The sequence below is a fragment of the Solea solea genome, chromosome 7 (assembly GCF_958295425.1).
Source record: "Solea solea chromosome 7, fSolSol10.1, whole genome shotgun sequence".
Lineage (NCBI taxonomy): Eukaryota > Metazoa > Chordata > Actinopteri > Pleuronectiformes > Soleidae > Solea > Solea solea.
The window spans coordinates 31,012,687-31,038,167 of record NC_081140.1 but is presented as its reverse complement, the minus strand read 5'-3'; the positions used below and the strand labels follow the sequence as shown (position 1 = coordinate 31,038,167).

General features: G+C 40.4%; 1 protein-coding gene across 3 annotated transcripts in view; it reads left to right on the top strand.

Moving 5' to 3' along the window:
• Positions 1-25,481, top strand: part of LOC131463035 (calsyntenin-2-like) — a 338,191-nt gene that overhangs the window by 271,954 nt on the left and 40,756 nt on the right. The gene's annotated exons all lie outside the window — the stretch shown is intronic.

Below are 25,481 nucleotides of genomic sequence, written 5' to 3'. Positions count from 1 at the left end.
TCTGTCTTCCTCCCTCCCTCTCTCCCCCCCCTCATGGGAGGATTTGTGTTGAATGATAGATGACTGTCACTAAAGAGCTTGCTAAATATAGAGCTCTGCGGCACCACCACGACCCAAAGAGCATGACACACACACACACACACACACACACAGAGCCTGGTTCTCGTGGCGTCAGAGGACATTACATTGACTTCCATTCATTTCCTGCAGAATGACTCTAACCTGAACCATAACTACCACTGGCCTAACCCTAACCCTAACCTCGTCCTTACCGTAGCATCAAATGGAATCATTTACAGTATAGAGAAGTCGCCATAATGTGACTCTGTAAACAGATGTAGTCCCCACAACATAAGAAACACCTGGAACGCACACACACAAACTTGTCCTTATGTATTAGTGAGGACACATCGTACTCTGTAGCACCTGACCAACTAATTGCCTAACTCTAACCCTTACACTAAAACCAGGTCTTAACCCTGAAAAAGCTCTTTAAAGTTGTGGGGACCAGACAAAATGTCTCCACAAGGTCAAGATGTCCTCTCAAATATTGTTTTGTAAATGTTTTGGACCTCACAAAGATATAAATACATGTGCACACAAACAAGGAGCACCTGCGTGGCACGGAGTCATCACTGCACTTTTAGTCTGGACATTCACTGCCTGATTAGTTTTTTCCTGACCATAACTTGACAATGATGTGAAAGAAAAGCTCCATTAACACGGACTTTCAGTCATTGGTCACATGACTGTTCTGACTTTCCACAACTGGTGCGTCTGAAACGAAGCTAACAACTGCTCTCTGTTTATACCTGCATGCACACACTCTGTGCACCTGTTATTTTGACACTTAATTATAATATTTTATACTTCATACCATTATTTTACACCTCATAGTGTAGCTGTCATATAGATAGATATACATGTGTATCACTTCAACCAATATGAACAGCAAGAATTTGGACCCTGACATGGATTTGAACACTCAACCTTCTAAACTGGAGTCAGACACTCTATCGTGGCACCACAGAGTGTGTTACACATGTAGGCCGACACAGGCTATCTATGGTGTGCTTGTGTAGCTGCACATTACCTCTGACACAGAGCTGTATCTGTTTTGCAGATTGCTTCGATCATTTTCTGGGCTTGTAAATGTCAAAGTCCAGAACAGATTCAATGAGTTTTTAAATGGAAACGTGTGAGTAGTGTGGATGTAGCCTATGTTGAGCCAAATAAATGTTGTGTGTCTATCATGGTATGGTACGGTTTGGAATGCTAAAGTCCTGGGTCAGGCTTGCGTTCCGCCTGAGAACAGTTCCTTCACTTGGTAGGCTGGTGTAGGCCGGTGTAGGCCGGTGTAGGCCGGTGTAGGCCGGTGTTGGCCGGTGTAGGCCGGTGTAGGCCGTGTAGGCCACGTAGCATGACGTCATACTGGTGTGACGACAACAACTGAACATCCAGCAGCTCTTTTCATGTTCAGCTGACTACAAGCATTGAAGAAACACCAGTCGCAAGGGATTGGTGTTTTTCTGTCGCCCAATCAGCTGACCTTTGTGGGTGGAGCCAGTCTCGCTCCACCCTACCATACAGTGCCATTTTATTCTGCTAGCCCCAAAGGAAGGGTGCCAAAGAATGGAACAGTAAGGGCTGGTTATGTTACGTACCTTACTGTACCAAACTTTACCAAACTGTTTCACTTGGTGGAAAAAGGGCTCAAGAATAGAGATGGTTTTCATATGCTACTTCATTTTCATTTGTCATGTCTTGCTGAGGTCTCTCTTGCTCTCTCTCTCTGTCTGTCTCTCTCTCTCTTTCTTTCTCCCCCGTCTGTGTGTGTGTACTTGCATCTTTGTGAGCTCCATAAAACCATCCATAGGCAGAAAGGACATTTTGGGAAAGTTCACTTTTTTTTGGCTCATCCTCATTTATGGGTTTAGTCTTGGTTTTACGGTTAGGTTTAAAATGAGGTTTAGGTTAAGGATTAGGGTCATGCAGTAAGTTGATGGGTCAGGTTAGGGTCTAAGGGGCTTAGTGATATGTTACGTATGGAGTGTCCTCACTAACATAGCTGTACAAGAATGTGTGTTCTGATTCATAATGTCCCTCTGGCTCAGGACTTCGATGTCACTGTTCCTCCAGCCTCAGGGTGAGGATCTCACAGCTTCACTCACAAACACTGTGACCACTGTCCTGCTGCAGCACAGGTGCCACAGGAAGACTTAAAGGGGACATATTATACTCTATTTCTCCAATTTAAAATAGTTCCCTGGTGTCCTAATGAACATGTCAGTGACATGTTTTGGTCAAAATACCATAAGGATGAAGCACCATAGCAGTTCAATAACCCTGCCAAAACCGCCCCTTTCAGAACGCTCGGTTTTGTGCATGGTCCCTTTATATGCAAATGAGACTCAGGCAAACACACGCCCACTTCTTCCAGGGGGTTTCTGATTTGTCCTTGTTACTGCGCTCACTCGCTCAGCTCCTGTTCCCTCCCCTCATTCCTCTCCCCCTCCCTCCACTAGTTCTCTGACAATATCAACATGGCAGCGAGAGTGTCGTCACAGGAAGAGACGTCCGACACAAGGATCGAGCCGAACACTGACGAGCTGTAAATCAGTTAAAAACACTTAGGGACAGCAACGCTGATCGCCACCGCTGATCGCTGCATAAACTGCCGCTGATCGTGACTGTATCAGACTGAGTGTGTGCTCTGGTCATGGAGGACGTACTGAACAAATACTTTTAATTAGGACTAGGTCAGAATGGTCAGTTATGACCTCTATTTGACATTTTCTTAAAAATGTGTGTGTTTGTACGTCGGTGAAATACGGTCGCTGGCTAAATACGGCGACCGCTGGCCTGATGTGAAGTGGTGCGAACACACAAACACACGTTTGCTGACTTTATCCAGCACATTAGCTTCATACTGTATGAAGCTAACGTGTCAGCAAACGTGTGTTTGTGTGTACCGCTCTTCCTCCCTCGCCTGCACTCTCGCATTTTATAGGGACAAGGTGGAGCTAAGGTGGTAACATTCACGTTGAAATGCGCATGCTGCCGTCATATAGCGCAGGGAATTCAACATTGCGTGTTATATCACCTATACTTACACTAAGGGGGACCATGGAAAAAGGACTGAGTATTCTTTTTCCACTTTTTGGCGACTGGTAGGGCCTCCAGAGTCCCAAATATAAGTATTAAAATGATTAAAAAGTTGATTTTACATAATATGTCCCCTTTAACAGTGGCCTTTTCACACCACAGATATGCAGCATGAGGAGTTTGCTGTGCGGATTAACTGTGAACAGCATCCTTGGATTTTTTTTTTGTATTGATTTGCGGTAATGCAAATAGCCTTGTTTGTATTCAGGTGGAGAAACATATTGACAACAGGAATCAATAACTGTGTGAAGATGAAAGGATAGAGAGAGGAGAGAGGAAGTGTGGAAATAAAAAAGCCACAGAAAAGGGGACACATCAGGAAAAAAGAGAAATGTGAAGGAGAAAAATGTATTATTATTAATTATTAATAATTATTCATCATGAATATGAAGACAGTCGAGGAAAGCAGAAGTGGCTTTTAATGTGATAGACACATTAACAGCACTACACAATAAACAGTATATCACAATTTGTGGTCGATTTAAATAAGTCTAATTTCTTCAGGCAGGTTCTTATTGCAGTTTGAGAAGGACACTTTTTCATCACATACAACATTATCTTATTATTATTTTAATATTCTGATGAGCTGTCTCTCAACCTCGCCATGAAATCAGCTTTTATTAGAGCTCCACTTTCCAGAAATCAAATTACACGCAGTTTTCCATCATTATTATTATTCCTGTCACACTTCACCCTGCCTGGACAACATTACACCCACTTTATGAGAGAGGGAAATACTATAGATCTTAGATGGGTAGAAATCATGCTGGAGAGGACACTAAATAACAGTGTTTTTTATTGCCCCCCCACCCTCTGTGTGTGTGTGTGTGTGTATCAGTGGCGTGCAGATAGAGTCGGTGTATATTTGTTTATTTCACAGAGTGTGTGCGGTTAGCGGCCATAACGTGTGTTTGTGAGAGAGATTGTACATGCTTAAAGTCTTTGATGTTTACGTTACATCTGTTTTACTGAATATTTTTATTGTCCACATGAAGTTTTTATCACGTCATGTTTTATCCACATGGGAATGGCGTTCTGGGAACCCTGAAAGGCTATTTGTTGAAAACTGGTCTCAAAGAGGGGAATCTGAAAATGCCACCCTTGCGTTTTTTAATACACTATACTTTGGGAAAACGATGATGTCATAATCCCACCTCTCTCATACGCTCATGAGTGGGTTTGGTCTTTTCGCATTATGATAGCGTTTTTTTTTTTTTTAATTTCCTTATAGTGGCCCTGGCTTTCTTCATTCTATCTCTGTTTCTATGAGTGTATACATTGTTATGTATACTTCTACTGTAACCTCTGTCCTGATTGATCTTATTGTATGTGTTTAGCTCAAAGTTCATGAACCTATGTCCTGAATGCATCTTTAAATCACATGAGTTGGTTTGATGACACTCTGTCCTCAGGATGGACGAATGACCTCCTCAGCTGACTTCTCTGCACTAATCAGTGCTCATGTATGATGAAAACATGATGTATTTTTCTAATCTTTAAAATCTTATTTCAATGTAAAGTGAATATCAGGAGTTAGTTCACCAAGATAAGATAGATGTGGGTGTCGCCACAGAAGGATAACAAGGCTCAATTGGATGACGTAAATAAATAACACCAATAAAAAGATACATCAGCATATGAATTGTATTGCCAGCTTTGCAGTTTTAACATCAATACCATATTTATAACAATGTTTTATTCTTTTTTTTTTTAATCAAATCTGTTATTTTACCTGTTGAAACAGGTCACTTTCTTTTACACACACAAAAAACAAATCACTTATAGGGTATGGTGAATGTGTGCCTGACCTAAATCACCTTTTAAGGCACTGGTTCCTAATCTATTTTCCTTGAAGCGCGCCCCACAATCTGCCCCTGATGCAGTAATCCTCCTTCTTAATGGATCTTAAATGTGACTCCACACTCCACAATTCTATTGTATTCATTGATTTCTTGTGTAATGGTTCTGAAGATGCTGGCTGAAACTTTAATTGTCCTCGCTTATTTGCTAAAACCATTTCCATTGTGCTCATTCACATTTCAACTTTCAAGCATATAAAAACTTGCATGCAATATTTCAAGATGTACATTCAAATAGGAAACACACCTACAGGCACACATTGTAGTGTTGAAGCTCAGTAAAAACAGCTTCTCAGAACCATTCATCATTTTAATCTGGACTAAATGCCTTTGCTGAATCCTCTCTTTTTCTAGCAAATCTCTCAATTTACCTTTTGCCCTTTCCACCCTTTGACTCTTTGTAACCCCCACTCCCCATCACTACCAATTTGTCTTAATTTTCTGGCCAAATAACGTTCTCTGAAATCTCCTCCCAGACTTTCTGCCTACCCAAAGTTTTTGTTTAGTGGGACAATTGATGTGTAGTGTAGTCTTACCGCAGACAAACTAAAGCACTTGGTGGATTGAGGGTGGCTGTCTACAGAATCAGAATCTACGCTTAAGATTTATTGTGCACATCTCGCACTGACCTTAAGTGTGGTAAGAGAAAAGGATTAAAAAGACAGAACTGAAGTAGCGATAGACATGGAACGCCAGAGGAATAAGTGAGAGCCTGGTGTAGTGCTGGTGAAAACGGTGTAGGAGTATAGGCAGCACTAATATTGTCAGAGTTAAGGGAATCAAGAAGAGGCATGTGATGGATGTAGTGTGGCACTTGGAGAGATGGCACAATGTTTCCCTACCGTGCAGGTCTGAGGCAAACTTTACTGCAGTTAAACCTCCAGGGAGATGTATTACCATTTCTGTTTTCTTTTTGCCTCCACACCTCTGTGGCTATAGACGTGTCTTACTCTCTGTGTCCATCTGTCTGTCTGTCCCTCCATCCAATCCTATATGTGTGAACATGTACAGTATATATATTTATATATTTCAAGAACGTTTGAGCAAACACTTACAACCTTTGTGCAAGTGTATCCTGTCTTTTGCCCTATGTCACCCCCCCTTTTTTCTTCTTCTGAAATGAGTAGCGTACAGAAAAAAAACATAACCAGCAGAAAGTACCCCCCCGTCCCCCCCCCCCCCATCTGACAAACTAATCCATTAGGAATGAGTTTAGTCCAAGCAGGGGAAACTGTTGTCTTGTACGAACTATGGTTCTTGCAGTTGTTATAGTCTTATCATGAACGTTCAGCAGCATCTGGGTCAAACTTAGAGCCAGATTTTTTATGGGGAATGTTACTTTCAGTCAGTTTATTAACTTATTTAGAAGATGTGACTGCAGTCTGGATCGAGACACTGTCCTGTCCAGACCTGAACCAATAAAAATAAATCATTCATAACTGCCATATTTTGACAGAGGCACCAGAGGTCCAGGAAATGTTGACCTATTAAATAAGCTATAACGTACCATGGGAGAAGTTCATGGATGTTGTAAAGGAGGAGGACAAGAAGGCCTGGCTCACAATCCAAAGCTGCTTGATGGGGTTGAGATCAGGGATCTGTGCGGGCCAGTCAAGTTCCTCCACACCAAACATGTTGGAATAGAACGTGGCCTTCCTCAAACTGTTGAGGACACAAAGTTGGAAACAGAGCATTGTCCAAAATGTCTTGTTATGCTGGTGTTAAGATTGCTCTTCATTGGAGATCAGTGTCTGAGCCCAAAGCCTGATTGAAACACCTGAATTCAATACTTACAGGTGTGGCCAAATATGTTTGTCCATACTGAGACCTTCTAGCTGTAGTGCTAGCCACTATGTGGTCTGGACGTCTGAATTTTAATTGAATAATGTTGCTATTGAGTGAGACTTGAATATTTTACAAACCTTTGGTCAGTGGCAACATGGAAGCTTTTGCTCATATTTTGAAAATAAATGTGTCACAGGTGTGATCCAGTGGTTATTGTTTCCCCAGTCTTCATCTGTCCACTGCAATTTCAGTTTACTGCACATATCTGACAGCAGTGGAGCTCAACATGGCTTCTGCTCATGTGAACCTTCCACCTGAAGGTTTGACGTGTTGTGAGACGCTTTTCTGCTGATCGCTCTTGTAAGGGTTTACCAGAGGTGCCTCAGTCCTCTGACCTCATTCATCACTACACACGCGCCGCACACTACACTGTTGTGTACTGTGGGTGTTTCACAGCTTTTAATTTCCCCGAGGGAACCTCCCAAAGGGATTGATAAAGTCGTCTGTCTGAAACATTGTATTTACTTTGCCTTTTCAATCACAAACAAGCATTTGTGCACTGTGAGTTCACAGGGGCACAGTTAACAAAGAAAGGCCACAGACTGATCAGAGAGCACACTTGTGCACATACATTCTAAATTTACACTTTGTACACTTTGTTCTCCATTCCACACCTAGACTGTATTTGATGCAGTCTAGGAACAGATAGTTTTACAAGCCAACACTTAACAAACACAGTGTAAGCTCCAGTGCGGAATCCCAGAACAGTGTGCGTGCTGCAGGACCCAGCAGTGCATGACCTACTGTAGGTGTGTATCAGTGTGTAATGTAAAACGTGTTGGACCTCTACTTTACAAAGGCCAACATCTTACACCACAATGATTCTACAGAAGCTTCAACAGACATCAGCCTTTGATGATTTCAAGTGGACGCTTACCACTCAAACAAAGAGCAACACACACAAACCCACTTCATACATTGACAAAGAAGAAGGAGTCAACAGCAGATGGGAGTGGATTATGGTTTATGGTGTGAAGGCCATCATAGTCACACTAGCATGCTTTGGAGAAGAAGGGGTGAGTGTTGCACTTTGCAGTCTCACCACTAGATGTCACTAATTCTTACACATTGGATCTTTAAAGCTTCTTATTCTGCGCTGCAGTCATCATTTTCCAAACCATCCATCACAGGGGGCGCTGTGCCAATCTCAGCTGACATAGGGCAATAGGCGGGGTCACACCCTGGACAGGTCGCCAGTCCATCACAGAGCTACATAGAGACAAACAACCATTCACTCTCACATTCACACCTATGGTCAATTATTGTAAGTCGCTTTGGATAAAAGCGTCTGCTAAATGACATGTAATGTAATGTAATGTAATTTAGAGTGCCCATTTGACCTAATTCCCATATTGCATGTTTTTGGACTGTGGGAGGAACCCGGAGAACCCGGAGAACCCGGAGAAAACCCACACACAGTCAACCTTCAAGGTCACGGTCAAACCACTATACATTATGTACACAACATCAAGCCAATGTTGCCATTGTTAGAATTTATTGCCTTCGTCCCGGGACACATTCCTTATCAGAGACTCAGATCAGAGGATTTTTGATTAGCACAGTAAGTGCTGCATTTTTATATTTTATCAAGACCAGACTGGAGATGGACGACACCATTAGGACACATGATGCGCACATAAGAACTCTGTCCTTATTTTAAATGTGCTAAAATACCATTCTGAGTAAAAAATTCCTCTTTTAAAAGCCACATTTATCTGCCATCACATTCACACCACCTTATAGACCTTGAATTCCCTGCACAAGATAAATTGGAAGTTGTGTCTTTGGAATGTTTTAAACATTTACCTGATGATTTATTTGTTTGTTGCTCTTTTTTGTTTTAGCTTATTTTCATAGTTTTTAATGAACTCTTATCTTTCATTGTTTTACTCTTCATTACAGACGGATTATTCATTGCCATTGTTTAATCATTGTCATCATTACCAGACTGGTTTGCCCTGTATCTCTTCATGTTTGACTTTGTGTAATTGTTCTTGCTCTTTTTAATGTTGCATTTTTACGTTATTTGAATACAAACTCAGGGCTTTGCTGTAAAAGAGCTCAGTCAATTTCACCTGAATAAACAGTGGTAATATACAGGGTCTGTATTTACAGTATATATCACTTTTCTAGTCTTCATGAACACTCAAATCTGCTTTACACTTTTCACATTCACAGTGCGTCTAGGTGCAGCACATGTTCTATCACACATCCATGCTCAGCTGTCAGGAGCAATGTGGGATTAAAGATGGCGTCATTATTTTAACCTCTTACACTAAGACAAACATACTGCATCAATAGTTCTGATTCAGATGGGTCAGAACAGCGTGTCCAGGAAGTGCGGGTCCTGGTATTTTATTGAACATAGAGACAGATGATAATACAAGCCAAACTGCAGAATACACAGCAGATGTGTACAATAATAATAATAATAATAATACATCATATTTATATAGCGCTTTTCTGGACACTCAAAGAAGCTGACGTCGACCTTGTATCTCTAAAAGATACAAGGTCGACGTTATAGCAGATGGTGGGGAACCATCAACATAAATATGGATTTTCAAGGATTGAAAAAAAGGGTTGGTACCGTTTTGGCGATTGTAGCTACCGCCTCTCAAAAATAGAATTAACATTTGTAACATCATTTTTAGATATTTGAATGCAGAAATGTCACATATTACATATTTAAGGCCATTTTTTTTTCTCTTCTTTTCTGAATTCAAATTTCCATTTTACTTTTGCTTTTGAGGGTGATAACCCAGGCAAACACTGGGACTGTTTACAAACAAACAGGACTCTCTTTCCTGAATCTTGAAGTAGTAAATGTCAGTGTTGGCTGTATCCAGGTATTCATCTTCGTTTTTTGGAGGAGCTGACTCTGTTTCTTCCAATGATATGATTTTTCCCCCCTGGTCTTTATAATTTATTCACTCAATCATGCGCCAAGCTTAATGTGCACACTGAGGGTGCGTTGAAATTCTCCTCTGAATTATTTCCAATTTCATGCCATTTGTTCACGTCGCTGCTGATGTGCAGACTGAGGCGTTTTAAGGAAAATAACTGTGGATCTGCTGACACACTGATGCTGTGGGGTTTAATGTGTCAGGAACAAATCCAAATCAAAGTAAATACCCCTTTTCAACTTTAGAGTCCTTTCTTACACCCATGCAGAAAACAAAGTTGTGTCCTCATCTGGTTTTTGAATTTTTTGGGGTATCGTAAAACAATGTTATAATCTGGAAGGCCGATATAACAGTGGTTACATAAAAACAGATGCAAGAGACATTGAACTATAAGACTGTCCATCAAACTTAATACAGGAACTGAACAATTCAACAGTCAGGGCATGTTCACTATATTTCCCCTTCTAGATATAATGTCATTCTATTAGTCATATCTAGTTTGCAGTTGACTTTATTGAAAGTCAATTATAAAGAGAGCTTGCACTTCAGGATCACGTGTGGCAGATAATTGACTGCATTTCACTTTTTATTAACACTTCTCCTGAGCTCCAGACAAGCATTTAGAGCAGGACGGCGTACTCTTTATCTATCAAGGGCCATTTCAATTTTTATAACATCCCTCTCAGCTATAATAAATGACTGAAGAAGTATATCACTGCCATGTCCCTATGTGATGGGTTCAGCTGCTTTACTCTAGCGAGGTGTCTGATGTCAGACAGTGGTAATGATCACGATGATGATGATGATGATGATGATGATGGTTCTACACACCAATAGTTTAAGCAAAACCCACCTGCTCAAACAATTTCTCATAATTGTAAGTGGCATAAATGAGTTCCTGTGGGTGGAGTGGCTCAGTGGTTAAGACCGGTACCCTGTGTGCAAAAGACTTCATGGTCGCAAGTTCAACTCCACCCCGGCAGGTTGTACTCAATTCCCTTGTAAGTCGCTTTGGATAAAAGTGTCTGCTAAATGACATGTAATGTAATGTAAAAGTTCCTCCCTTGTGTTTAACTCACCACTGATTTCACATGCTAACAACCTGTTCTGATGATTTCAGGAAAATGTCAGGATTTAAATGCAAGTCTGAAAGCAACTAAGTCCTTATCCATTAGGAAACAGAAGTTTCCCTATATAATGTTTTTCTTTTTGGCATTTAAACAGAAGGTTTTCCAGTTGGATGTGCTGGGAACATCTCCCTAGGGAGGTGCCCTGTTTGAGGCACGCCTCAAAGTAGCAGCGGCTGGCTGAGCTTCTCACTCTATCTCTGTGGGAAACCCCAGCAGCTCTTCTGAGAAAACCCAGTTTTGCCGATTGTACCTGCGATCTTGTTCTTTCGGTCATGACCATAGGTGGGATGGAATAGGAAAAATGCTGTGCATACTAGCTCTTTGTCTATCTAGACTGAGTCCATGATTTACCAAGAGTAAACCGTGAGTTCCGTTGCTTGTGGGTTCCCATGACTCCGTCTTCTTCTGCTCACTGAGCGTAAGTTTCATAGCAGTGATTCACCTCCGAAGTCTCTCTGGACCTGTGGAGATGCAGTCAAATGCTCTCCCATTAGCCTGTCTCGGTCTGTTTTGGTGCCTGGGGCACAACATCTATTCACCATCTTCACTTTTATGATGAAAACATCTAGCAAAGAGATGAGTTGTATGATTTATGTTATGGCTTGGTAACTGTGGGTGGCCAAACAGGCCAAACTCAAAACAACAACAGTAAAACCAGTATTTCCTTAATCGCTGATGACATATCATGGTCATTTTATTTTATTCTGTTTACAATAAATTTCTTGGATCCTTGGAGCCATGTCTTGCTTTTTACATGACATTCTTGCTCAGGGACACACGTCATCCTCGTCTACATGCCCCTGGGCAAAAACACGTAACCTCTGCTCCTGACGACTGTGTGTGTGTGAGTATGATAAATGTGTGATGCACATATAACACATGGACACATGAATGTGTGAGTGAATGGGTTTGAATGGCAATAAAGAGTAAAGAAGCTTTGGGTGGTCATCAAGACTAGAGAAGCACTTTATAAATACAGACCATTTACCATTCCACATTATGATTTCTCTACTGACTAATTGCTAATCTCATTTGCCTTGATTAGCTTTGTGCAGCCGCTGACGGTGTTGAAAAGCTGTCCCAATTAATTAGTCTTCACAAACTGACTTCCAGTTATTTTTGGAACAGAGGCGCACACCTGTCACTTCACACACTATCTTTGCCTGAGTGCATTCTGGTGAAAATTCCAGCAAATAAAACCAGTACCAGTGACGGAATCTTCACTGCATACACTCTACTGTACATGGTACGATATGTATTGTAAATTGATTCATTTCCCTTGTTCCCAGCTATTGTATAATATAGTGACACAAGAGGTGTTTCTGGCGCCATTTTGTATAATGATAACCTACAGTAACGTTTTTGACAAATACTGTGTGTTTTTTTGATGGGTTCTTAAATACATACTATACACACAAATAAATATGTGATTGATTTCATAGGCATTGTGTATATGATTTTAAACTTTGCTCATGAAGCAGTATCACACAAAGGGAGTGCTGCTGTACTTTGGCACGAGACCACAGGTATCACAGCTGTTCCCTGATGTGACGTCATGTGTCACATGACGTGCTTTTTTACAAGAATTCTACAAATGCATAAAGCAACACAAACAATGTGCATCTCCTGCACTCTCCACTGTTTATGTCCATGACTTTGACTCATGTACATTGATTTGTCTGGTTCCATTCATTGTGCAACCAGAGAAACCAGTGTGTGTTTACATGTATGTGGTGAGTGAACAGCTTTTTCTCACTGTTCACTGCTCCATCATTTCACGTGGTCTTCAGTTATTTTGAATGAACTTTCAGATCTACAAGACAGAACACCCTTTTTTGTTTCATAATTTAATTCTAGTGGAGAAATGTCCTTTGGGTGTACTTTATAACGTCTGGATCACACTGTGTGTTTGCTGCATCTCTCTCACGTGTCTCCGTACATCATCTAGTATGATTTTAGTTTCTAATTAGTAATTAACCTTAATATCTTGTTTATTTTACATGCTTTTATTGCGATATGTAAGCGTTCTCTGGGGTAGAATGAGGGAAAGTTAATCATGTTAAAGATGTTGTAATGCTGCAGGTCTGGAATAATGTGTCTGTTTCCATGTTCGTGAAAAGCACCCAGGGGTATTGAACATACTGTATATATACAGTGGGGCAAAAAAGGATTTAGTCAGCCACCAATTGTGCAAGTTCTCCCACTTAAAATGATGACAGAGGTCATTTTTTTTATTTTCATCATAGGTACACTTCAACTGTGAGAGACAGAATGTGAAAAAAAAGGATTTTTAAAGAATTTATTTGTAAATGATGGTAGAAAATAAGTATTTGTCAATAACAAAAGTTCAACTCAATACTTTGTAGTATAACCTTTGTTGGCACTGGCAGAGGTCAAACGTTTAATGTAGGTCTTCACCAGGTTTGCACACACTGTAGCTGGTATTTTGGCCCATTCCTCCATGCAGATCTCCTCTAGAGCAGTGATGTTTGTGCATAAGTGCATAAGTGGGAGAACTTGCACAATCGGTGGATGACTAAATACTGTATATTTAGTCTGTCAGCTTCTGTGATTTTTTTGCTCGATCTCTGTGGATTGAAAGTGAGCATTTAACTGTCAAAGCTTGAAAATGGCACTGGTAATATTCATTTTTCAGGAGCTTTTCAGCAAACTGAGTCGAGTTTTAGCCAGAGCTTTGTTGAGAGTCTGATGAAATGTTCTGTTTTTTGTTTTTATTTTTATGAAAACAGAAAATCCCACTACACACTTGTATGTTACATCATAGGTGAGAGTTTGGATTAGTTCATATCAATTATTTTTTTTTTTTTGATAAATGAATCTAAATCCTAAATTTGTGATATTATTATTTGTAATATTCTCTGTTGCACTCTGCTGTGGTAACAAGGTGAGAAAGTAAATGTGATCATTCTTACTGAAGCAACAATGCAACCTAAAACTTTAAGTGTGTGTATGTGTGCATGTGGCCCATTATGAGCTTTTGAAGGGGTCATTTGGTTGTTGACTTCAGTCTCTGCTGGGAGCGGCTGTATAATTGCCACTCTAATTAGTCACTTTTGCCAGCCGGTAATTTATAGTCACCTTCAAGTACTTCTCTCTTTTTCTCTCTCTCTCTCTCTCTCACTCTCTCTCTCTCTCTCTCTCTCTCTCTCTGTCTCTCTCTCTCTCTGTCTCTCTCTCTCTCTCTCCCTAACACACACACATTCACACATGCAAATCATAAGCAGTGGCCCCCCCTCATCACTCATTTTTAATAGTTTCTTCTATATTTGCAATTATACACTCTTAGACACACAATTTTGAAAGCTTCCAACAATTGACATGATAATGTTTCCATGTTGACAGGGCTGATGATAATTAATGGCAATTATGTGTAAGTAAACAGCACTTTGACAAATAAGTCTGGAGAAAAATGAAGTCTGAGAGCAACTGCTTTGGTGATAGAGCTTTTTTATTCATTGTCTACCACTTTATCCTCGACAAGGAGGCCGTGGGGCTGCTGGAGCCAATCCCAGCTGACATGGGGTGGAAGGCAGGGAACATTGTGGACCAGTCGCCAATCCATCATAGGAAAACACACAGAGACGAACAACCATTCACTCTCAGTCACTCGTGTCCAATTAACCTCTGTGTGTTTGTGGACTATGGGAGGAAACCGGACTTCCTGCTCACATGTGGAGAATAAGTAAACTCCAAAAAAGGCCCTTGGTCAGACCGGGTTGTGAACCCGTCTTTTTGCTGTTAGGCAGAACAAATCGAAATAGATGTACTTTTATTCATGTTTACTTTTTATGAAGATATCCATAAAATCATGAAATGGAAGCTGGAAACAAAACTATATATATATATATTTTTGTACCTGACGGTGACCTCAGAACTGAGGTACGTACTGAACCATGACCTTACACCACTAATCGGAAACAAAATGTCTGACTAACAAATAGAGGAGACAAAGCAGTGCTTACTGTCCCTAAGCCTTGTACATCCAAAACTGTCCAAAGAAGGATGTCGTACTGCATATTGCACAACCTGCACTTTGTGGAAACAATGAACTTAGAGACTCAAAGACAAGCTGATTTTAGCCAGAGCCCACCTGATCAAATCTATGCCCACTTAAATCTGCTGGGTGCTTTATCTTGCCACCTTTTACAACACACTCTCCACCAAAGAAAATGTGCATGTTTAGCTGGAATAACACATTTGAACATACTAATAAAGCAGTCATGTGTTCCATGATGTAAAATTGGTGATTTTCCCTGTGGACTTTGGTCCAGGAGAGTGAGTTAACGGTTGGAAAAAGCTGTCTATCCATCCATCCATCTGTTTTCTACCATTTTATCCTCCACATGAGGGTCGGGTGAGATAGAGCAGCAAACATATTGTTAGATATAGGAGACTTATGCAGGTATTATTGAACAGTCATCAGTGACAATCACAAGTATCCCTTTACACCAAGGAGTATATGCAACACTGATATGAAGAGATATTAATTCCTACGTCAGTGAATTAGTTTTAAAACCTACAGTGACTACACTTTACTTTTGCTCCTTTGAAAAAATGAGATCATTTATGTAGAATCATGTGACACCATTTAATCCCCTAAACTAATCCACTACTTTCATTTTACATTCCCCTTTTCATTTTGACTCCACAATAACTTCCTCTCTCCTTCCCGAACACCTCCTCCCCATCCTGCCTTAAAGTCACCTTGTATCCAAAGCTCATCAATCTCTGTTGTGGATCCATCCTCCATCCTCCTCTGTAGGCCCCCCCTTCCACCTTACTCCCCTACTTCCACCTCCTTTACTTCCTTCCCCACCTTTTCATCCAAGCTAAAAATAACCACACATCTCATGTATTTGTCTGGTCATTTGTACACGTTTCACTGGCTTATTAAGGACACAAATAATATCTTTGTTGAGCTCATAATGTTTTAACCAATGTTTTAATCGGCTGGACATACAATTGCTTGACTGTTGGTCTTTCACTCTGTAGAGATGTAGATCAAATGTTTGCTAGTGTTGTGAAGTTCAACTCTTTTTACTGACTCAGATCTTTTTGGAGTCATTTCCTTCATTTCGATCATTTTGTTCATTTTTACAGCGGGTGGCGCTGTAGCCCTCTTGTGGGCGTTGTAAAAAAGACCATGGTTCTTAAACCCTTAACAATGACGGCAACAGGGTATAATAAACAAAATGCCACAAGCAATTCAAACCATATGAAAACCTAGGAAAGCAAATACACGCCACAATAAAGTGACTTGTGTCCTGTATCCTCCCTGCCATTGTTGTTTAACAGCACGACGGTGACTAGGTGTAAAAATGAATCATTGGATTTGAACAAAATGTGGTTTGTGTCTCAGACTTGCATCAGAGAGACGGATTTGGCAGCATTTAAATTTAACATGAGAAGTCCCTAATATATTGTGAAAGTTCATTCTGTCTTCTGAGTGAAATGAGTCTTTTGCTTTGTTTTTTAGACGATAGTAAGTTTTCCTTTGCAAATAAAGGTTGTTATGTAATGATATTTCCATACACGCAAAAAAGAACACCAGAAAGAATGAGAAACAGAAAAAAGACTTGATCCGAAAAAGAAAAAAACATACCAGGAAAAGCTAAAATCAGCCATTTCAGACTGCTGAGTCATTCGTGCAGAAGAAAACCAGCAGTCACACAACCGGACAGCAGGAGGCGTGACCGACCCGTCAGATGTGACAGGAAGATCGCGCCTCCGTAACATCAGCTGATAAGGCACGTGGTGACAGTTCTGAGGAAGGCTGAAGACACACGCCGAAACTTGTTATAAGGTAAAGGAAAACTTACTGTTGTCTGAAAAACGAACCCGTTCAACAGCTCAGATGCCTATACTGTATCTCTGAGACATCAAACTGTCGACAGGAAGGCACTGCAGACGCTGCCCTGAGCCAATCTGTCCTTAGTCTGTCACCTCAGGATATGTTCTCCATCGTATCTTGCTGTAAGACAGCCTTTTCTGAGTGGATCTCCCCACTCTCCTGTAGCAAAGTCCAAGCAAATATTCTATAATGTTTCTCTTGAGACACAGGAGCTGCTGGTTAACCGATGAGTCCACAGTTTAAAGTCAAAGGAAAGATTCCAAACAAGTCACAAAATAACACTTTAGAATGTAACGGCTGAGGCAGCAGTGTAACAACAACTCCTGTATGCCAATGTGTAAAATCACAGATTTTTGATTTGGGGTGGCAAACTCATTCTTAAGATAATGTAGACTATAGCAGGATTTGATTTTTTAAGGTTAGCCTTTTGTTAATTGGATAAAATTTGTCCCTCCTGGCAGTTTTTATTGAGAGCAACAATCCCAGTTTATTTATTGTTCTAGGTACAGAGAACCAGCGTGCTGACTTTATGTCGCTAACTCATAAAACCACCAAATGCCTGGTAGAGGCCCAGCGTGTTCAGATGTCACAGCAGGTTCCTGACGTTGTTCGGCAGTGGAAACAAACTCCTTCACTCACTCAATGACATTTCAGTTTCTGAAAACTCTTCAGCTCCATCGTAACAAAACCTATTGAAGATGACATTTTGATCAAATCTTTTTTCTTGTCAGTCGCCGTGATGCTGCTTTGGGATGACACTTGTGTTTCATTAACACTGACAGGCCAGAGGGGACCCCCATATTAGTCTATTTCTGTCTGTTTTGCGGGTTGGACCAGGAGTCAGGTGTTACTCATGAACGTTTCCTCCAACAGTCCGAGAAACATGCAGGAGTTAATTGGACACCTGTAACATGTGTACCCCACCTCCTGCCCCATATCAGCTGGGATTAGCTCAAACCCTCATGTGGAGGATAAAACAGTTGACAATGAATGAATGAAATGCATCTTGTTAGCTCCGCCTCCTAGCTCAACCTGCTGTGAACCCTGCATTGTTTCCACTATCTTCTATGCACTGGAGAATATCAAATAGTCGGCAAATGATCCTGTTCAAATTCAAATGGCATTTTTGCCTAAAATACCCTATTTGTCACCCTTGATTTGCTTCTTTCTTCTAATGATTTGTTTTCGAGTCGCTCTCTAACTTGTAGGTGGTGTAATTAAAAACCCTTCCTCACTTTTCTCATGTCATTTATTCTACTTGCCCCTCTTCCTTTGATCTCTGCCCTCCCTCTATCCTTCAGTGTCATCTCTCTGCCCCGCCCCTTGCTGATGTCAGATCATCTCTCATCTCCCTTCATTCTTCTCCCTGCTCCCTCTTATTCCTCCATCTGTGGTTTGAAGTCAGAAGGTTGGCTGAGGTGACGGCTGCTAAAGACTTTGTACTCTGTTAGACTTGAGGCAACAACTCCCACAGTCATGTTTTAACGGGGAGAAACCGACTGAACAAAGTGCAGAGAGAAAACCACGGTGTGAAAGAGGTGGGGCAGATGACGCTTTTTTTTCTCACTGTCGAGTTTCCCAAGAGATGAAGAAGGATCTTTGATGTGTGATGTTTACGTTCTCTTCCTCCTTCACTCTTGCTCTCATTTTCTTTGTCCTCTGCTTGTTTCAAGTCCTCCCTCTGCTTTGTTTGTATGCTTATTTATTTCATCCTCACATCTGTCAATTTGCATCAGACAGAAACACAGGAAAGTTGAGAGCTTTGGGGTTACAGAAGTTTTTGCTTTGGTTTTATAAGTTGAGCCAGGACTGCTTCCCTAAGCTTTAACTTCAACTTTTATGTTTTTGTAGTTGACAATTATGGTTCTGGACTGATGTCTGTGCATGTATGTAGGCAGTAGTGTTAGTGGTATATCATTGTGTAGAGACATTGTGTGAGTCTCTAATCCACTGTATAAACACACTTATATTGCTTCACACTAGTCAAAAAGCCATTTTGACAACGATGCAAAGTCCTGCATCATTTCTGTTGCAGGGTTACGATAAATGAGTGCTTTTCCAGGTAGTTAAACTCATCCACTTTTGCTAATCCACCTCTCCAGGCTCTCTTCCAGCTGTCCCCTACACACACTCACAGACATAGTTAACCCTAATCTTTAAGATTTATGTAATATAATTATATGACAAAGTTCCATTAAATATGTTTTATTTTTTTGAACATAAACCTACCCAATAAACTTTACACTGATGCATATGCATCAGTGTAATAAAACCTATTCATTTGAAATGCATATTCACCAGGTGTATGTATTCAGTATTAAGTATATTTATATATATATTATGTTTGAATTACATAATAGTTAAGTTACCTTTTCAAGATGGATAATGCACTTATTGTAAGTCGCTTTGGATAAAAGCGTCTGCTAAATGAAATAATGTGTATTTGTTTGAAATACATAATAATTAAGCTTAAATTCAATCAAAATGATTAATATTCAATGGGTTTTTTTTCTGTTTCCCATTGAAGCATACAATCAGACAACCTTGTTGATTCAACAAATGTCAAGTGTTTTATTTATATAGCACATTTACAAACGGCTGAGCCGCAACCAAAGTGCTTCACAGAAAGTGCTTAAGTGCTAAAATACAAAAAGAAAAAAAAAGAAAAGAGAGAAAAGAAAAGAAAAGGTCTAAAAGACGTAGACTGAGTTTAACAATTTAAAAAGACACTAGTCAAAGGCAAGGGAAAAAAGGTGGGTCTTTAACTGGGATTTAAAAATATTTAAAGACTGGGCCGCCCAGATGTGTAGGGGGAGGGAGTTCCAGAGTCTGGGGGCTGCCACAGCGAAGGCTCGGTATTATATTATATACATTATTATATTATATACATACACATTATATAACTTCACCCAGACACAGACACAGACAGTACTCAGCAGCTAGATGGAACATAACCTTGACCTTTGACCACCAACATCTAAGCAGCTCATCACTGAGGCCAAGTGCATGTTAATTTGAAGAAATTCCCTTAAGGCACTGTAGACATAGCATTCATGAGAATGTAATGGACACAAGTTCAAGGTCAACATCTGGCACAGAAAGGTGATATACTTACCACGTAGTCTTTAACCAGTGTGTCCAGGTCTTCATTGAGGTAGATGCTCAGACAGCTACAATCATCACAGTACAATCATCTTCATTCTGAAACAAACGGATGATTCCATGCTGATCAGTGTCAGAAGCACACTAACACGCATGTGCTGAGGCCAGCCAAGCCACTGATGTTTCCCTCCTTGACCATAATGAACTCACCTGGTTTCACCCCACTCAGTTACAGCTCACCCTGGTCTGAGCTTGTTCACTACACAGTATTTTTGGAAGTGCCTATCCTTTCCAACCCATTAACAATAGGAGCTTTCGGATATGGCTGAGTCAAACAAACCATGTGCTTATTAGGTTAGACCAAAAAATACTTACATTATCCATCTCTGCCATCACGTCTCTGATCCTTCTTCCTGCAGTTCCACCTTAGGGATGGAAAACCTCAATCAGGTCATAGGTCAGGCAGTCCAGTTGTCCAAGGAATTTGGAGGTCAGAGGCACAGTCGTTAGCTGCATTAACTCCAAGTTGATCTGTAAAAGACAACAGACAGGATACAGACTTAAACAGGGGCGGCAGTAGCTCAGTTGGTAGAGTGTTCATTCATAGGCCAAAAGTCAGTGGTTTGATTCCGGGCTCTGGCTGTCCACATGTCAAAGTGTCCTTGAGCAGGGCTAGCACGCTGCATTTGTGAATGTGTGAATTCAGTGAATGAGAGAAAGCAATTGTAAAGTGCTTAGGAAAATTCAGTTGCAGAAAAGCGCCATTAAAGTGCAGCCCATTTACCAGCTATACTGTATAACAATGTGTGACAATGAATACATGAGCATCATGTGATTTTTGTTGTTTAATTATAACCCACATATCCACATACAGCTACTAAAAAAGTTTTTAAAATATAATACTTATATATGTGTTCAGATTCAGCCAAGACACAAAAACGACTATGAAAGGTTTGTCGTATGTAATCATGCTGGTAGAATGTCAATATCATTACCAACAGATCTTTTCTTACACCATTTCCCAACAAACATAGAACAAGCATCTAAACCTAGACTTAGTGCAGTTTGAACACTTTAATATTTCAACATGGTGCCAAAGTTAAAAACATGATGGAACACAGCTGTGACACATGAACCGGCCCTTCTCCAGTTAACTTAAGCCCCAATATATTATTATTTGTTTTCTTATTTTTTGTGTTTGTTTGTCTTATCCATACCACCATAGTGACATTTAATAAAGCAAACAAACTAATTACAGGATAATTACATTTTACAAAAGCTGTCAGGAAGCTGTTGTATAAACAAAGAAATTAATCAAGGAAAAACAAATCAATTTCAAAGATTCTACTTGCAACAAATTAAATAATGCAGCGCACAATTGAAGTTGAGTTTATGCTAAATTAATAACGTTGATGATTAATAACAACAGCTCCTCATAACAATTTAACCTACAGACATAGAAAAACATCAACCCATGATTGAAACCGACAACCTTTTTTGATGGATGGATGGATGGATGAATGGATGAATGGATGGATGGATGGAAGCCATGTTGCGGTCCATACAGACAGGTAGCAGCTATGGTTTAAATAAAATAAGGAACTGTAATGTGTTGTTGTTTTTAGATTGTTTCATAATTTAGGAAGGAAGATGATTATATGATGTATGGCTTGGAGACAATGATCCTGTCTTAAAGACAAGAGGCAGCACTGAGGTGTCAGAGTTGAAGATGCTGAGATAGTAGCATGTACAACATGGTTTGGTCACATGCAGAGGAGGGTTAGTGATTATATTGGTCAGCTGGTGGACAGGATCTGCTGTGGTAACAGAGAGAAACCAAAAGAAAAAGAATTCTCGGAAAGCAAAACAATGCAATGTTTGCTGTGGTTTATAATGAAGGATTTCATAAGTTACCTGCCTGAGACATGGAGGCTCACTCTCACTGGAAACCTGGCAGTCAGGGGAAAATACTGTAGATGCTCACCTGGAACATCTACACCCAGCTTGAGTCTCATTAAAACTACACAATATACGGTATGTTCACCTCATGATTCTCATGACTGTTTTTTTTATCTGAAAACTTAACAGGTAAGAAAGAAAAGCTGCATTTTTAGCTCACACAGACACAGGAGCTGCCTCATTTAGTAAGTTTCTGCCATTTTGGTATAAACAAAATATTCAAAACACTCTACACTCTTTCTCTATGGACTAAGGACCAGTTTACAAAGTAATTCCGGTCAACAAAGGCTGTCTAATGGGCAGATAAAGTGGCAAATATATTATTAAGCTGCCATTGACTTAAACATGCTAATCTTCTTTCTTTTTTTAATTGCTCTGTCAGTACCTCATACAACCACACTTTAAAAAAAAGCTCATTATAATTATCTAAATAAATGAAAGTGCTGTGTTCGCTCATGCAGCACAGTTATTTGTCTGAACTCAATCCAACATGAGACATTTTCACACCAGTATTTTGTGTTCATTTATGTTATGCTGGCAAAGTTGTGTTTCTCTCAGAAGAGTATGACAGTAACTATCTCTAGACTTGAAAACATGTTGAAGAACCTATGTAACCTTCAGTTAGCATCAAAACTCAAAATATGTTCAGTTTTCCATTATACTGTAAAAACATGGTGACGTAAAATAACTGCCTCTGTAGAGTTTGCCTGACTCCTGATAAAAGGCTCGGAGTTTATCTAAAACGACAAGTTACACTGAAAATGAAGTATTATTTTGAAGATTATTTTATCTTCAAATAATTTCACCTCCATGTTACGAAGGATTTACCTTATAGCACTTAATCATTGCACAGCTTTTATTTATGTCAAATCTGCCCTGTTTCCATGGTAAAAAAAAAAATGTCCTTAACTGTATTTCAATCAGTCTTATTCCTCAAATGAAGTGTTTTTTTTATCCTCCCTCTGATTTCCAAAGTTTCCAAAGAATATAGCTACAAAATTCTCCCCCTCCCTCTGTTCCTGAGAGGGAACACCAACTGACATCCCAATTGGGAAGAAGAAGCCTCGTCTCTGACAAACGCCCCATGTTGTCTTGCTCTTTTGAAGCCGACACGAGAGGAAGTCACCCACTAGGCCCGAGCAGCCTTTGAAATACTGAACAGCAAAAACAGGAAAGAAACAACAGAGCACAGGGGTGTGTGGTGTGTGTGTGTGTGTGTGTGTGTGTGTGTGTGTGTGTGTGTGTGTGTGTGTGTGTGTGTGTGTGTGTGTGTGTGTGTGTGTGTGTGTGTGTGTGTGTGTGTGTTGGGGGGGGGGGGGGTTGGGGGGGTGTTGCATGGGTAAATGTCAGAGGGATTAGCGTGTGTGCTTGTGAATGTGCATGACTTTGCATTTCACAAGGCAGCTAGATAATAAAAGTTTTGAGACTTTTTTTATCTTTGTGTTATTTAAAGAAATATATATATAAAAAAAAACTAGTTACATTTCTACTATGAAAAGTAACTCTGTTAAATTTTGTTACAACCACTGGAGAAATGTCAGTCTTTAAAGCACCATGAAAGAAAACCCTTGATGTGGTTTATGTCCAGGGTGTAACCCCACCTTCCCCCCCCCCGCGACCCCTCATATGAAGGATAAAGTGGTAGAATAGGTAGATAGATCCAGTTTGCTGTCGGTCATGAGCACTCACCTCACTCATTGTCTACAGCTTCATCCTCCACATGAGGGTTGCGGGTGGCTGGAGCCAATCCCAGCTGACATAAGCGAAAGGCGGAGTACAGTACATCCTGGACAGGTCGCCAGTCCATCACAGGTCAAACATACAATGAACAACCATTCACTCTCACATTCACACCTATGACCAACCTTAACTGTCCAATTAACCTCAGCATGGTTTTTGGACTATGGGAGCCTGGTGACCCTCTTGCTGTGAGGTAAAAACATAAATGGCGCAAAATCCTTTTTCTACCAGAAACATTTTTTTTCGATGTTAATGTCCGTAGCAATTAACTGTAAAAATGATAAAGTAAAGTAGTAAAGTAATCTATTAGATTTTTTAAGTAAAGTATTTTAATTGTAGACTTTACCTCATTACATCAAACAATTAAGTTGAAGCCTGGTACTTAAATTTAAAAGTCTGTTCTTTGGATATTTCATCATTGTTTTGTCCTTTAGTTTTTATTGTGCAAGAAGTCCTGGGAATCTTTGGGTCAGGAAGAATCTACTTGTTGAATCCTTGCTACTAGCTAAGGAAGCATTTTGTCAGTCAGATTTGGGAAAACCTCTGAAATGGAACAGCCGAGTCACATCGATGCAATCAGCCTTCAAATGTACCATCCAAGGGAGCAGACCTCTGATTCGAGACAGCGCTAGTACATCTTCTAATTGGGTCCCAAAGACACGTTGAAATCTTGTTAGCGTGTCTTAACATCCTACAGAGCTAATCAGTTTGTGATCAGTTTCACTCTCATCTGTAGCAACATCAAAACAGCGATCAGATTATCTCCCCACTGATTCAGAGCAGAGACTCAGCAGATCAACATGTGTGTGTGTGTGTGTGTGTGTGTGTGTGTGTGTGTGTGTGTGTGTGTGTGTTCAGCAGCTGTGTGGAACGAATGCCAGTGGACCAGATGTTGTATCTCTCCTCGATAACAGTGAAAATGAACTGGATTGATTAGAGATCCCATCTGCTTCATTAGAGAGGGTGGTTACCCGAGGCTGAGTGTTCAAAAGCTGTCCCAGGTCATATGGGAGGAGGTGAGAGGAGGAGGTGAAGCACCAGCCTGCACCAGGGAAGAATGCACCCACACTCAGACAATTAAAATGCATGGCAGCGGCAGGGGAGATGGTCAAGCATGCTAAAGACTGCTACATCCAAGCATTTTCCAGAAGACGTGAACTTCATGTGCTATTGCATTTCAATGAGTGCTCATCACACACGAAGACATTCACTTTTAAACTTTAATGAAGGAAATTCAGCTTTTTTCAGTTAATGAATCCCAAGGTTGTCAAAAACGTCCTCACTGAACCGAGACAACACACCAAACTGTTACCATGGGAACATAATGAGCTCAGACGTCCACATTCACTAAAGACAGACCACGTCCGAGTGTTCACTCTCTGAGGCTAACAGACGTTGAGGTGTGTTCACGGTCACACAGTAACAGCTTGGGTCTACCCCACTGTGTAAGGACACTTTCACAGCCATGGTGGCCTGAAAATATTACCCACAGTTCATTGCGTATGGGTCACTAGCCAATCAGATATTTATGATGGCAACATAAAAAGAACGGGCAGTGGAGGAACAATGATTCATCAGCCACTTACTTTAACATAAAGCTTCTGTGTGCAGTGCAACAATAACATCTAAATACCACAGTACTGACAAACTGAGAGAGAAAAGTGTGTGAAGTCATTTGACTTTGGTTTGAATCAAAATATTCAAAAGTGACAGACTACTGTTAACTCTTTGGCTGAAAGAATAGATTCATTAAATAACCCCTTATTCACTCAGTGGTCAATTTTGTGGTTTAAGTCTTGATGACAAACTCAAAGGGCTTCATACCACAGTTTTGCCACCGACCCAGTCAAACCCATTCACTTACATGTGCAGCACATTTTAAATCACACCTATATCATACCTA